This window comes from Homalodisca vitripennis, chromosome 8 (assembly GCF_021130785.1).
Source record: "Homalodisca vitripennis isolate AUS2020 chromosome 8, UT_GWSS_2.1, whole genome shotgun sequence".
Lineage (NCBI taxonomy): Eukaryota > Metazoa > Arthropoda > Insecta > Hemiptera > Cicadellidae > Homalodisca > Homalodisca vitripennis.
The window spans coordinates 119,197,522-119,211,320 of record NC_060214.1 but is presented as its reverse complement, the minus strand read 5'-3'; the positions used below and the strand labels follow the sequence as shown (position 1 = coordinate 119,211,320).

At 34.6% G+C, this 13,799-nt stretch overlaps 1 protein-coding gene across 12 annotated transcripts in view; it reads right to left on the bottom strand.

Moving 5' to 3' along the window:
* Positions 1-13,799, bottom strand: part of LOC124367080 (RNA-binding protein Musashi homolog Rbp6) — a 1,248,673-nt gene that overhangs the window by 298,194 nt on the left and 936,680 nt on the right. The gene's annotated exons all lie outside the window — the stretch shown is intronic.

The window sequence follows — 13,799 nt, the reverse complement described above, 5'->3', positions numbered from 1 at the left end:
AGGAGTCTTGTCGTGTGGCCACGGCAAGAAACGAAACCAAGAAAGAGCGAGATAACGAATACCCTAAACATTTATCATTGGTGTGATGACAGGTGGGGGCATTCTTCATTAACCATTTAGCTAATTGCCAACGACAGAGACTCTTGAAGTTTACAAAGCAGCTGTCTTGTTAGAAAAACGCAATCTTCTCAAGCATGGCCGTCCTCCAAGTGAATGTTCCTTTCGTATTAGTCATAACGTACCATGATAAATAAAGTGACACTTAAATCATTAGATTTAACGTTGATCTCACTCAATGTGGGTTTATTCTCGTTGATTTGCCGGTTAAACGATTTTTTTTGAGAATCCGGTTTGGTACAGGGTTTGGTTCAGTTGTGTCTTGGATTCTCTGGTCACCTTTATGAATTTCAAGAATATTCCAAGCACATTTTATCCTTGGATACCAACTGCTTCAGAAAAACACGACCAGGAATTTCCGTGACACGTAAATTAATTTCAAGGCGTTTCAAGTAAGTTTGGTTTATTATTCCAATTAATTAGTACTAGGATTGACTATGTATAACTATGTGACGTTTTAAAGTGTTGAAACAACTTTTTCCTCAGGATTTCAGCTGCTTAAAATAAGCACAGATGAGACTCTCCGTATTAACTAAAAGAATTTCAATTGGACTTTAAATAAATTATTTCCTAGGATTCTAGCTGCTTCAGGAAAAAGAATATAACTATCCAAGATAGACCTACATGACTTTATATGAGTGAAGAAGATGATCAATAATCGAATAATCAATTAGCCGAACTCTTATGAGGGAAATTTATGATAGAGGAGGAATCACCATTATTGTTTACAGATCTTTATCCAAATTTCTTTACTCTAATCTGATTATTCACTCGCGTTTAACCAGACGGGTATGTTAAAACGAGAGAATATTGCTGAAAAAGTAGTGCATAACATTAAAAACCTCCAAACAGACAGTACGGTTTAATTAAGAGCATTTCTTGTTGAGGTGTGGTAGACACCGCGCTAATTAGGATGGTTGTGAAGGTAACAATGAGAGATATAAAGTTAGTTCTCCCATTAAAATTATGCTACCCAGATGATCACGTTTTAAAGTGAGAACTCAATCAAAGAAATCAAAACTTTCGATTTTCACGTCTCATGGCTTCAGCGGTGAAGGAGATGTCCCGTAAGATTCCGTTTTTATCCCTACGACTTGTAAAGCATGATTGTGATTATTCACGTACTCAGAGTATCAATTTTCACCTTTAATGATGAATGACCTGTACAACAAGACATTTTTAGAGGTTTCATGGGAAACCTATGAAGATAATAATAATTTAACTGGCAGTGAAGGAGGTGTTACGATATCGCCAATCAGCGGAGGAAGCGTGCAAGACATCCCTTGGTCATGAGGAACATCGTGTGCACTATCAGTATGCCGGGCGGCCCATCTTGATTGGAGTATTCACTAAACTCATATGCATGCAGCAAAGGATGTGCATCGTTATGCTCCCCAGTCAGCGAGTGTCCAGACCCATGAGATCTTTGAGACGGGAGTCAAATTGAGTGCTTTACTTCAGGTTTGGATCAGTGTTCAAGTGTGCAACTAGCCAGGTAATGTTGAACGTGAATGTCGAAAAACAAAACTTGAAGATATATCAATTATCCCAAGAGCATTTCAAAATTTTTAAAATTTCCGAGACTGTTAGGCACATTAAATTCGATCTTGAGATTATATAATTGTATTAACTATATATTTTACGATAGGTAATCTCATTTTTATACTAATCCCTCGTTTCAGATTATTGAAATCCACTACTAATCATTGCCAAGCTTCTTATAAATACGATCTGGAAGATTAGATAATTGTGTTAACCTTATCGTTTACGATAGATCATCTGAATTTAGTGCTGACCTCCCGTTGCAATTTTTTTTTTAAATCCACTTAGGTCTATCAGTAAGATTTATATCATTACGATCTGGATATTAGATAATTGTGTTAAGTATATCGTTTACGATATATAATCTCAATTTGATGCTGACCTCCCGTTGCAGATTGTTTAAATCCACATCTACTTATTAGTAAGATTCTTATCAATACGATACGGGGATTAGATGACTGTGTTAACTATATCATTTACGATAAATAATTTCATGCTAATATCTCTTGATATTATTGAAATTCACTATTTATTATTATTATTAGCTTCTTATGAATACGATTTGGAGATTAGATAACTGCGGTAACTTTGTCGTCAACGATGTATAATCTCAATTTGATGCTCCGCTCCTCGTCTAGATTATTGAAATCCGAGTTAGATTATTCGGAATAGAGGAGTTCGGAGGGTCTATCTATATCTCGGGGCTGTTCTCTGGCAGCTAAGGGTGAAGGGGTCATAAAACCCTCATCTCCATATGATGCTGACGCGGCTTCGGCACTACTACTTCCACAACAGCTTTCTTCTTCAAATATCACCGTTTGATTTCAACCTCCCCACCGTGCCTGAGTGACTGCCTCCTGTCAACCACTGAGCTCCTGGAGGCCGACAGATGGGATATGTCACCAGTTGGAAATGAATTCATGTACGATACTATATTATGCGCATAAATTAGAGGCTTGTGGAATTTTAAAACGAGCTACATGCAGTAATTTATGCCATCCATAGCAGGTAAGGAAGAAAGGTAGTTTTCACGTGATGACAAATCTGGAAATACCAAATTTTAGATTAATTAGAGCATTATTAAGGCCAATCTGTTAGTTTTTGTTATGTTGGCGTCTAGGCTGGCGTGTTAATATTTTCAAAACAATTAAATCACACTACTATGGAATCTTACTAGCATTACATATCTACAAAACATATGATGGTAAAGATTAACTGTTGTCAACCCTTAATTTTTGCTAATTTTGGGTCATAATGTAGGTTAAAATATTAATAGCATAAAACACCATTTCTATAATTGGGTAGTATAAATGGAAAAATGACCCGGGAAGAAAAGGTTTCCAAAATATGAACCCAAAAAATTTTTAATAGATGGGATATAAAACCTGTCCATAGCAGGCTATTTTCACTCGTGAGAGATTTGGTAGTAGTGACTAAGCTACGGTGGTGGTTGTGGTCACCTGTATTGTTGCTTATTGTTTGCAGTAAACACTTTAAAAGAACCAACGTCAAATCTCATGAAATATAAAAAAATATGTAAAACAAAAGACGTGTGGCACATTAATGTCTGAAGAATTCCAACCCCCTTTCACAATAACTATCCCGAATTTGCAACACTATTAGTTGACACACCATTAATTTGATGAGTCACATTTATGAATCCAAGTACTGAAACATGTGCTCAGTTCTTTTAGATTAAAATTTAAAAAAAGAAAACATACATCATTAGGCCATATATTACTACCGGTCAGTAAATAAGATAACCTTTCTCAAATATTGGTCACCATCTTATAACTGTTATATAAGGCTGGTTATAGAACTTATCATATGAAAGCAACATCTTCATTGCAATTATTGTTTGGTTAGAATTGGTTAAATTAGGGCATTTGCCTGAACCACCTAGGTTAAGTAATTCCTATAATTCCAGTACAGTAGAAAAGTTGATATTGAAGCAACTTTGATTAGTAGGAAGATGTTCTAAAGTTTGAGAACATATATCATACAATTGTATGATTTTGGGTATAGTTTCCATAGAGATCTAATGAAGTAGTTCTCAGAATTTCCGTACAGTAGAAAAGTTGATATTGAAGCAACTTTGATTAGTAGGAAAATGTTCTAAAGTTTGAGAACATATATCATACAATTGTATGATTTTGGGTATAGTTTCCATAGAGATCTAATGAAGTAGTTCTCAGAATTTCCGTACAGTAGAAAAGTTGATATTGAAGCAACTTTGATTAGTAGGAAAATGTTCTAAAGTTTGAGAACATATATCATACAATTGTATGATTTTGGGTAGAGTTTCCATAGAGATCTAATGAAGTAGTTCTCAGAATTTCCGTACAGTAGAAAAGTTGATATTGAAGCAACTTTGATTAGTAGGAAAATGTTCTAAAGTTTGAGAACATATATCATACAATTGTATGATTTTGGGTATAGTTTCCATAGAGATCTAATGAAGTAGTTCTCAGAATTTCCGTACAGTAGAAAAGTTGATATTGAAGCAACTTTGATTAGTAGGAAGATGTTCTAAAGTTTGAGAACATATATCATACAATTGTATGATTTTGGGTAGAGTTTCCATAGAGATCTAATGAAGTAGTTCTCAGAATTTCCGTACAGTAGAAAAGTTATTATTGAAGCAACTGTGATTAGTAGGAAGATGTTCTAAAGTTTGAGAACATATATCATACAATTGTATGATTTTGGGTAGAGTTTCCATAGAGATCTAATGAAGTAGTTCTCAGAATTTCCGTACAGTAGAAAAGTTATTATTGAAGCAACTGTGATTAGTAGGAAAATGTTCTAAAGTTTGAGAACATATATCATACAATTGTATGATTTTGGGTAGAGTTTCCATAGAGATCTAATGAAAGTAGTTCTCAGAATTTCCGTACAGTAGAAAAGTTATTATTGAAGCAACTGTGATTAGTAGGAAAATGTTCTAAAGTTTGAGAACATATATCATACAATTGTATGATTTTGGGTAGAGTTTCCATAGAGATCTAATGAAGTAGTTCTCAGAATTTCCGTACAGTAGAAAAGTTATTATTGAAGCAACTGTGATTAGTAGGAAAATGTTCTAAAGTTTGAGAACATATATCATACAATTGTATGATTTTGGGTAGAGTTTCCATAGAGATCTAATGAAGTAGTTCTCAGAATTTCCGTACAGTAGAAAAGTTATTATTGAAGCAACTGTGATTAGTAGGAAAATGTTCTAAAGTTTGAGAACATATATCATACAATTGTATGATTTTGGGTAGAGTTTCCATAGAGATCTAATGAAGTAGTTCTCAGAATTTCCGTACAGTAGAAAAGTTATTATTGAAGCAACTGTGATTAGTAGGAAGATGTTCTAAAGTTTGAGAACATATATCATACAATTGTAATTTCCATAGAGATCTAATGAAGTAGTTCTCAGAATTTCAGTACAGTATAAAAGTTATTATTGAAGCAACTGTGATTAGTAGGAAGATGTTCTAAAGTTTGAGAACATATATCATACAATTGTATGTTTTGGGAAGAGTTTCCATAGAGATCTAATGAAAGTAGTTCTCAGAATTTCAGTACAGTAGAAAAGTTATTATTGAAGCAACTTTGATTAGTAGGAAGATGTTCTAAAGTTTGAGAACATATATCATACAATTGTATGATTTTGGGTAAGAGTTTCCATAGAGATCTAATGAAATAGTTCTCAGAATTTCAGTACAGTAGAAAAGTTATTATTGAAGCAACTGTGATTAGTAGGAAGATGTTCTAAAGTTTGAGAACATATATCATACAATTGTATGATTTTGGGTATAGTTTCCATAGAGATCTAATGAAGTAGTTCTCAGAATTTCCGTACAGTAGAAAAGTTATTATTGAAGCAACTGTGATTAGTAGGAAGATGTTCTAAAGTTTGAGAACATATATCATACAATTGTATGATTTTGGGTATAGTTTCCATAGAGATCTAATGAAATAGTTCTCAGAATTTCCGTACAGTAGAAAAGTTATTATTGAAGCAACTGTGATTAGTAGGAAGATGTTCTAAAGTTTGAGAACATATATCATACAATTGTATGTTTTGGGTATAGTTTCCATAGAGATCTAATGAAGTAGTTCTCAGAATTTCCGTACAGTAGAAAAGTTATTATTGAAGCAACTGTGATTAGTAGGAAGATGTTCTAAAGTTTGAGAACATATATCATACAATTGTATGATTTTGGGTATAGTTTCCATAGAGATCTAATGAAGTAGTTCTCAGAATTTCCGTACAGTAGAAAAGTTATTATTGAAGCAACTTTGATTAGTAGGAAGATGTTCTAAAGTTTGAGAACATATATCATACAATTGTATGATTTTGGGTATAGTTTCCATAGAGATCTAATGAAGTAGTTCTCAGAATTTCCGTACAGTAGAAAAGTTATTATTGAAGCAACTGTGATTAGTAGGAAAATGTTCTAAAGTTTGAGAACATATATCATACAATTGTATGATTTTGGGTATAGTTTCCATAGAGATCTAATGAAGTAGTTCTCAGAATTTCCGTACAGTAGAAAAGTTATTATTGAAGCAACTTTGATTAGTAGGAAAATGTTCTAAAGTTTGAGAACATATATCATACAATTGTATGATTTTGGGTATAGTTTCCATAGAGATCTAATGAAGTAGTTCTCAGAATTTCCGTACAGTAGAAAAGTTATTATTGAAGCAACTGTGATTAGTAGGAAAAATGTTCTAAAGTTTGAGAACATATATCATACAATTGTATGATTTTGGGTATAGTTTCCATAGAGATCTAATGAAGTAGTTCTCAGAATTTTCCGTACAGTAGAAAAGTTGATTATTGAAGCAACTGTTGATTAGTAGGAAAATGTTCTAAAGTTTGAGAACATATATCATACAATTGTATGATTTTGGGTAGAGTTTCCATAGAGATCTAATGAAGTAGTTCTCAGAATTTCCGTACAGTAGAAAAGTTATTATTGAAGCAACTGTGATTAGTAGGAAAATGTTCTAAAGTTTGAGAACATATATCATACAATTGTATGATTTTGGGTAGAGTTTCCATAGAGATCTAATGAAAGTAGTTCTCAGAATTTCCGTACAGTATAAAAGTTATTATTGAAGCAACTGTGATTAGTAGGAAAATGTTCTAAAGTTTGAGAACATATATCATACAATTGTATGATTTTGGTTTGGAGTTTCCATAGGGTCTGATTTAATAGTTCCTAGAATTTCAGTACCGTAGTTAAGTTGCTGTTGAAGCAACTGTGATTAGTGGGAAGAAGCCTTAAAGCTTGAGAACATATATCTTGTTTCATCAGTGGTTGCAGGAATAACTTAATGAAATTTCGTATATGAAGTATTGTTTGAAAATATTATTATCATTCCAGGAGTATTCTAACTTTTCCAGGAGAATCAACGTTTTGTGGACAAACGAAAACAAAATATCAATCTAGATCACTAAAATTATATTTCTGAAGTGGCTGTTCAGTTTGAGTATTGAGCATCTGTGCGAACTGATTAAATTAAAGGCGTATTTGATTACCCACCGCTGATGCGCCAATAGGAAAATAAATGTGAAATATTAATTGTTAATTTACCAAATCGTAACCTCAAGTACTAATTAATTTTGTAAATACTAAATGTAACTTTTTACTTACTCTTTATGATAGTCTTTTTCATTAAACCTCAGTATTTTACATAGTAATAAAATTGAACAAATTGTTTATCACTCTCATATGATGAAAAATAATGTTGTTTCTGTAAAATCTTTAAATGTTTCAGTAACGTTTTTGGAATAGCTTGTAACTTTTTCTTGTAAGAATTGTTCTAGTAAAATTGTTGTAGAGAAATATTCAAGTACGAATACACGTTTAAGGGCTTACACGACTTAAAAGTTTTCTCTTTTTGTAGCCGCGCAACCTAAATTACCTGGAGAGATAGTAACTTTCTCCTAAAAGTTATTCTAAATAATATTACAAACCCCGTAATAAATTACATTGTGAAATCATGCCGATAACTTTTTTAGGACCTTAAAAATTGATGATGAGTTTTTTTGGAAACAATAGAATAGTCTTCAACAATAGTTTTCGAAACAAATTCGGAAGACACTTTACTGAAGTCTGTGAGAAAGAAACGGCTACAACCCACACTCTAAAGTTCAAAGTTCACTCTAAAAGACAATACGAGGATTGTAACAACGAAATTAAAGAACAATTCGATTGCCAAAAGCGGAAAACAACACTGGTGTACCTTGGACGATGTACAAAATTGAATAATACAGAGGCACTGAAACTGAAGGAAACAACTTTGGAGCTTTCCAACGTCTGAGCTATGACGTTACAAATAAAATGAGACTTTGTTGGCTTGGATTGTTGGACCGTACGAATAACTCCTCGACGTCATGGATTGCCTGCTATTGTAAAGGCAAGATAACTGTCACTCACAACAGCTGGGCGAAGTTTCCCGCCGACTTGTTCCCGCCATGGCGCCAACCTTCATTATTGGACATATTGTGTGCAAAATAATATCTCAGACTTTGCGGTCTGAGAGTAAAGTACGAGTAACGGTATACAATAAATTGTTGATTCTAAATGTTACATTAATTGAATCATTACGTAAATTACTAATTAGTACGGTGCAATACATCCACAGTTGACAACATGGTTTGAAATTTAAATTCGTAGTCTTTGAAGATAATTTCGCTTGTACAACCGAATCCGTGATTAATAAGACTTGAAATAGAATGAGAGGATTCGTTAACATTGGCTGAGCGTTAGCGAAGCCTGTCACTTGAGGGGCTGGAACAAATTTATTTGTGTTAAATGTCTGTTCATACGCTACCTCGAGAAGAAACTAGACTTAATGAAGGAATTTCATGAAGATTTCATTTCTATACAATTAACAAATGTGCCTGTCGTTTCATTGGATTTGGCTGAGCGTTAGAGAAGCATTTTTTTTTTGTCTCATGAGTGACCATGATGGCAAAAGAAAAATCGCAGAATAAATCAAATTCTAAACCAACTGAGTGCAATGCATATTAAAATGTGACATAATAACACGAGTAGTGTAATAAAATGAGTAATAAACTTAATTGCATGCAGTCTCAGAGACACGTGGTGTGGCGTACTCTTGTCTTTATATAAATACAAAGAAATTAAACAATTTTATAACAGATCCAGAACTTAGTTGTTAATTAACGTTTACTGTATGGTTCGTGTTATCCTATACTAATTTATTACGATTTAGTTGAAGTTTGCTCTCTTAAATAATGATGTGACTTAATTTAGATCGGACTCGAAGCAAGGGACTTTAGTTATAAACGCAGCTAAAACTGTCCTGAGCTAATTAGTCGGACAAACAGTTCTTGTCGTGCACGGTTAATTAAAATGGCACTTGTTTATCGTAAAGGACTAGGAGCCTCAGCTGAATCAATTGTGGGGCGTGCACGCAACCGCGGGAACTACTAGGAGCCGAGGATGGCCGAGAATACCCGAACGACTTCGTAGAATCCCTCGTTAGTATTGTATAGTACATAGACACTTTTCGAATCGTTATAAATTTGGTGTCACTTTTACTTTACTGTTTAAGAGCTAAAGGCATACTTAATTAAAGTCTCACATTTTTCATAATATTAAACAATTTCGTTATTTAAAAGTTTATACTATTTGATTTAACATGAGAAATAAAATAATTTGTGGAGGAACAACTAATGTAAATCTACACCTAATTAACTTCCTTATCGTAAATGAAACGTTTCCCAAGTGTCAATCCCCTGAGCCATTCAAGAGGGAATATTCGTCTACCATCAGAGGTATACCTGTTTTTATTTGTGTGTGCATACAGTGGACCAGCTAATTCATAAACTTTACCAAAGACCAGGTAAGCGGAGGCCTGTTTTCAAGTAGGGTCCCTAGCGGTCACCCATCCAAGGAACAGCCACGCTCGACGTTGCTTGATCCAGTTGTCGCAAGAAACCCGCTGTACCCATTACACCAAACCATTACAGAGTGGATGCCTGATGTTCGTCGCTTAGGTACTCTCGACTCTCAACTCCTCATCCCTACGAATGTAAACAATCCTACTAGTTAAAACTCTAGTGCGTAACTGATCAGTGCTACCAATAGTTTCGAGCGAAGACACTGAAATATATGTGAGAAAACAGAAAATCAACAGTTTGTAACAGCAATTACTCCGTGATTTTAATATTATTTGACTTTATTAACGTAATCAAATCCCTCAAATCATATATGAGAAAAAGAAAAGATCAGATTGCAGATCTCGAAACGTAGAGTTACTGATGTTTTGTTTCACTGAACGATGGTAAATGTCCGGAAAAAATCCTGTTTCCTTCACAATCCTTCCATCGTCAAAAATAAACTTCAAACAAAGAATAATCAAATAGCCAATTTTACAAATCGAATCATTCATAGTACAAAGTAGTACTCGCCCAACGTACTGTTGTTGATGCAAATATTGCCGATTAATGATGAATGGCCAGGAGAGTTCGACGCTGTGTCGTCAACAGCATGCATTCTTAAAGGTCATTTGTCATCCAAGTTGGGCCCCAAATTAGCAGCACTTAGCTTTTCGCCCTAGTCTGTCCTGATATTCTCCTTCGGCGCCTGTCCTTACTTTCCATCGATTATAGAAACGCCAATTTGATTACGGATAACCTAAACGCACAGAATGCTGTTAAACTATTGGCAACGTGTTTTATTCTGTAACCATGTAATTGTCCCAAATTTCTATTAATTTATTGGGCCAAGGTATATCAACGTTTTTTTATTATTGAGTACGCACCCAAATGTCTTTCTTTTCTTTTAGAAAAGAATTGAAATTTCAAACTGACTTTGCTTTAAATTAATTCAAATAAGTTGAGAATTGAGAAAATGTATTTATTAGTGGTTTTATAAGTGTCTTACTGACATCGCAACTATAATATAAATATTTTCTACGAAATTCTTTTGCAAATATGAAACGTAACGCACAAAATTTTTTTATTTGTTTGATGTAAGAGACCATTTTGAAAAGCGGGTAACACATATTATTGTACTATTTGCCAAGAAAGGAGATGCCCGCTTCAAAAGATACGAATCTAAAAATGACATAAAGATTCATAGAATGTAAAGCACACAATTCCGTGTACTGTTTCTTGTCGTTGTATACTGGAAATATTACAAGCAAAACGATAAAGTGCAACATTTTATGTTTGAAAGTCTACTGTTTCTTGCCAATTTGTAGGGAAACTTTCACAGCATAATTGTCAAGGGCAAGAAGACAGCACGGGCCAGTAAAGTTCTCAGAACGTACCCGATCTCTTATCAGTTCTTTCGTTTAAAATAAATTAACATCAAACACAGCAAATAAACATTTCAAGCAGAATTCAAACGCTCTTTCCGGGAATTGCTTTATCTTCAAGTCGCACATACACTCAGGTATGATAACCACTCAGAAGGAAACAAACGCCGGTAGCGAAGCAACAGTCCCAAACAACACTACGCCGAGCGGAACGTGATTTCCAGGAAAGGAAAGTGAGGGAAATGACACGTTGAATGGGCGGGATAAATTGCGATTGCGATGGACAAAAAGATAACCCTTAAAGAACACCATTTTGAAAAGCCTTTTCACGGAACGAATATGAACCGTGCTTTCACAGTCCGTGAATAATATATACATAACTCGGGGCCACGCCTAATTACAAATGGCCTGAATGGCACACGCTTTCACAAACGACGGCCTTTCTCTCGAAAATTTTTAACTCGCAGCTAAAACTCGTTTTTTATACTTCATTAACCTAATCGCTCCGTATTTTTCGAAACACTGGTGCACACACCCGAACGTCACAGGGATACAAGTAAAAGATACGATTAAAAATCGTAATGCCAGAACAGAGATTGCGAGAGGATCTCGTTATTTAATGATGAGCAAATAATTACCTAGTTAAGAAGTCTGCGGAGAAGTCAATGGAAGGGACAGTTAGGGGAAGGGTTGGAGTCTAAGAGAAGGAAGTTAAGTGAGCCTAATTTGAGGGACTGCGGTCCGGCTTAGATGACAAATGTCCTTTAGGAATTGCTGCTTCTGTGATGTTACCGGGTGCAGGACGTTTTAGTTTGGCAAACCACTAGAAGACGGTCGTTATTGTTGCAGTTCATCCATTACTTCCATTCTTGTTGTAGTTTTATAGTGAATTTTTAGAATGAATGGAAACATTTCAAAGATGTAAAGAAAATAAATGTTGTTACATTTTTATGTTGCATGTATTATGAAAATCATAAACAAAATTTGTATAAAACGAATCCTTGCAGATTATTTTAGGATCAGTAAAAAATTTATTGATCCTTAAAAGTCACAAACTGTTACAGAAACTGCAGATCTAACGTCTAATAATTGTGGATTTGATTGTATGGGGCAAAACAACAGTGACAATTACAATATGTATTGTTTTCACACTCTCCATCCTACCATCCCCTAAAAACAAAGCAAACAAGCCACAACATTGCATTTATAATACTAATTGTTCCAAAGGCGGCTGCTCACATTTGGTCGCTGGCTTGGTCGGCAACCAGTTAACGTAGGAACTTACTTAAGTGTCAATACCACTCGCCAAGTCACGTCTCGTATACTCCATATAGGTGTTATGGGCTTCGGTATCGTACAGTTGATGTCTTCCGCATCCAATATGGATGCACTACACTCCTTCAATAATTGTTAATTGTGTCCGTATCCTTATACTGGGGATTGTACATACACTACCAACCATTGCAAAGACCTCTGCAGCAAAAACATCTTAAAATTGCCAAAAGGTTTGGAATATTTCTTGTTTTCACAAGGATCCTAACTGATAAATAGGGAAAATTTTCTTTTTCTAAAAAATTGATGTCACTAGACGTACCTCTTACGTCCTTCATATTTTGCAGAATTAAAACAAAAAGGCATTGCGCTCACTGATATATTTTCTATGAAATTTGCATTAAGATTTGATCACGCACAAAGAGCCACTTAGGGGACTTAAGTTGGACCCGTATAACTAAAGTCGATATTTAAATAGAATGCGTCCCAAGCTGGAACCTTGAAGCACGCCTGTGCTGATTCTTTGAGTTGGAGAAAGAGAGAATAAAGCCTTTAAAAAAATGTTATTTTAATGGCGTTTACTGATTTCAAAACGGATAAAATGGGCTTTCAAAATAATTACAAGAACGAGGTTTCTAGCGGTATTTTTAAATATGGGATTGAACTGTACGTACGATATGTTTACCATGAAGGAAATAGGATTTTTCCGGACATTTCCCATCGTTCAGTGATACAGAAAATCAGTACGTATCGAGATCTTCATCGTGGTTTGTTGGCGAATGCAGACCTATTGTGATATGTATTCTGTAGTTCAGTTTTAATAATTAGTGTTTTATTAAGTGCATTTTTTAGAGTTAATAAAGTTGACACGCAACCACCATGGTTGTGATTACTTAAGCGTGTCCAACGCTCAGGCGGTTTGTTTATTTTAACTTAGTTTGTAATTATGTGTTAGGTTAGTTATTTCCTTGAATAAGAGATCATATTGCAGATCTCGAAACGTAGTGTTACTGTTACTATTTTTTGTATCACTGAACGATGGTATGTCCGGAAAAACTCCTCCATAATCCTTCCGTCGTCAAAAACAACCTGCAAACAGGAATGTTTACCATACGATGATTCATTTCCACTTTCTTTCGTTCAGAAATCCTCTGGAAGGAGGAGGTCCATAACACTAACAAATAATTGCAAATCACAGGTAACGTTAATGAAATAATAGAACCTAAAAGGTATATCCATTGAAATCAAAACCTTTAGTATTACAATACTACGAAGTACAATGCATAAAGGAATGAAAAAATACGTAATACAGAGCGATTAAAAGTCAACTTTCATTACTTCTGGTATATCACTGACTGTAGCAAAAATAAAAAATTGAAAATGTCACAGTCAGTGTAAAAGATTAGTTTTTTGCTCCCAAAGTTCCCCCTCCCCTCCACCAATCGCAATCCACCACCAAGCCATACATCCCGCCATTGGTTACGCGACCAAGTAAACAAACTAATAAATTAATTTGCTGTCGATTTGTTTTTATTTCACCGAGCCAGTTCTGCGGTTCAGTGTGAACTTGTTTG